The following is a 3,070-nucleotide window of genomic DNA, read 5'->3' as shown; positions in this document are numbered from 1 at the left end:
AGTTCTATCTTTTTAATTAAGAATAATTAAATCTATTGTTATGTAAACGAATATAATCGCCTTTTTCTTATCTCGATATGTTATGTTTTTCAGCACTCTTGTGTTTCTCAGGGCCCGCTAGTGGAAATTCAAATATGCTTTGATGGTGAAAGGCTTTTCAATTTGTATATGAATAATTAAATATACATAAACACGCAAATGGGGTTTAATAAAATGATTTGAGAACATATAATTAAGAGATGTGATGATTTTCAAAGGTCCCTCTCAGCTATCAAATCGTTATTTCTGGAAAATTTTATTACTCAAATTTAAAAACATTTAATTAGCTGATGTGATCCTTTCAATAACTATATACTCTCTCTGTTTCATATTAATTGTCATTTTAGCATTTTTTTTTCTTGTTACAAAAAAATGTCATTTTAGAATTTTAATGCAACTTTCACCTTAAAATTAATTACAAATGCATTGATGTTATAAATAAATTCATTTATCTCAAATATTATTGGTTGAATATGTGTAATTAATAAAACCTTTAATGCATTTCAATCATTTTCTTAATCTGTGTTAAAATGTCAAAGTGACATTATTTATGAAACGGAAGAAGTAGATTTTAATTTTGTTTCAGAGTACAGCAAACCCTTTTTTTTTGCCAAATAAGTGCAGCAAACTTTGATATTAATTTGGCCTGGGAATATGAGTTTTTACCCGCGGGGTCCGGCCCGTTTGACCCGCCGCGGGGCGGGTGCGGGTCGAACAATTTAGAAAAATCGATTTGCGGGTGCGGGTGCGGGTTATGAGCATTTTATGCGGGACGGATGCGGGTTGGTGGATTTTGAAACGCGGGTACCCGCCAACCCGCAATTTTTTTTTTTCCATTTTTTTAAAATATATTTTTTTTTTGTAAAAATGTATATTTTGTAAAGAAAATATGGGAATTTAAAAAAATAATAATCAAAATATTTTAAAATATTTAAAATTTTAATTATAAATATATTATTTATATTATATTTTACAAAAATTAAATTAAATAAATATTTTTTAAAATAAAAATATAACATGTGGGTCCCGCGGGTTATCCGCAAAATTAAGCGGGGCGGGTTCGGGTACAAATTTATTTGTTCGCGGGTTGTGCGGATCGGATTTTTTGACAAAAAAAACTTTGTAACCCGCGGGTTTGCGGGTCAGCGGGGCGGGTTTGACCCGCAACCAGCCCTAATATTAATACATGTGTAGTACTACTAGTTTATGACTTAGAGACTACTAGTATTGGCCGGCGCAACAGCGCGGCGTGGATACTTTCTCTTTAAAATGCATATTGCAAAACAAAATAAAAACTTATTATTAAAAAAAATCAATTACACTTATATGCATAGTCAAAACTTTTAATCAAAGTCAAGTATTGTTAAGCATCATGATTTTGAATTAGATTTACCAAAATAAAATAATTTTAACTTGAAATACCAAAGCTATACGGATTTACTGAATTGGACACAATTTACAAAATTTACCGAACGCCACAGTAACTAAAAGGTTCAACCAAATAGCTTTCATAGAAAATCCAATCGGTTTATGCAGTATATGCACTATTATCTAGCTTATTATCTTCATCTTCTTATTAATCTTCTAACTCTTATCCCTCTTACCTTTTTCTTTGTTAGTATCTTCATCTGCAAATAAACCTGCAAATAAAATAAAACAAAACAATAAAATTTATTTAAAAAGGATTCACTTGAATGTTAACACTATATAACAGAAAATGCATGAAGGTAAATCGTAACAAAATTAACATCTAAAATGACAAAGTCAATTTTCTAAAAAAACAATAACTCAACATATACCACAAAAACTTTTACTATATGAAAATATTTTTTATCAGTTAATTAGATTTTCTAAGTATCTAAATATCATGAATGTGAAGGGATGCAGAATAGTAATAATTTATATTTAGATAAAGCTATAAATCTATATATATAAAGTAGACATTTTTCCTTCTTCTGACAAGTGGCAGGGGATTTGCTGCCATGTGTCTTCTTTTATTTTTTCATCAAAATTTACATGTTTGTTATATTAAAAAATTACCGATGGAACTTGAATAATGCAAAAACTCAGAAAATTAGAATAAATAAACAAATAACAAAAGAAAGCAAAATTTTCGAGTCTGATAGAATTTCTGAGAATTTTAGTTATCTAATCGTTCTCGCACAAAGAATCATTATATGAAATTTGATAATTATTTTATTGGTCAGTAAGATTCAAGATGAATAAAGAAATAAGTAAAATAATATAAATAATTTAAAATATTTAATTTATGAACAATTAAAAATAATATTAACTTTCACTATTTATTATTTTTTACTATTTTCTATTTTTTTAATTTACAAATTAAATATTTATTTCACTATTAAAAATCATAAAATAACTAAACTAAGAAGAAGAAACTAGAGCACAACATATGGTCTAAATTCTTAATAAAGGTCTGAAACTGAAAAGAGATTAAGAATGAAGACTAAATTACCTTATCTTACTACAGAGTGTTTTAGCTAAAATAATCAGAAGTCAGAAAAAAAACAAAAAAATAAAATATGAGACAAAACAATCCTCCGAACACAAATATGTGTGATAGAGTACCAACGCAAAGAACCAAAAAAACAAGTCAGAAGAAAAATAATGACCAAAATGCCAAAGTCAGCACGAAGTAGGAAGGCACATGCCTAAAGCCCCAAAAGCCCAGCCACCAGCTAAGAGGTAAGAAGCACCATAAACTAAAGCAAGACGCCCATGCCAACAAAGAACCACAAAACTCTAGATAAAAAAGACCAAATCTCCATGAGATTAACTCTGTACGCCTATACCAAGGGAAACATGGAAAGAAAAGAAACAACCTGAGGGAGCGAGAATGGAAGCCAACCACCGAAAAACCAGAGCTCAAGCTTGATACATAAACAACCTTCCAAGCCCACCGAGCATACACGGAGGAAAACACTATCCAAACCTAGGTGGCAAACATGGCAGAAATGAGAGCTACTAGAGATGCGAGCAGCAATGAAAACTGCAACGAGATGAGAGAACA

This window comes from Brassica oleracea, chromosome C1, assembly GCF_000695525.1.
Source record: "Brassica oleracea var. oleracea cultivar TO1000 chromosome C1, BOL, whole genome shotgun sequence".
Classification (NCBI taxonomy): domain Eukaryota; kingdom Viridiplantae; phylum Streptophyta; class Magnoliopsida; order Brassicales; family Brassicaceae; genus Brassica; species Brassica oleracea.
This window is presented reverse-complemented; position numbering follows the sequence as displayed.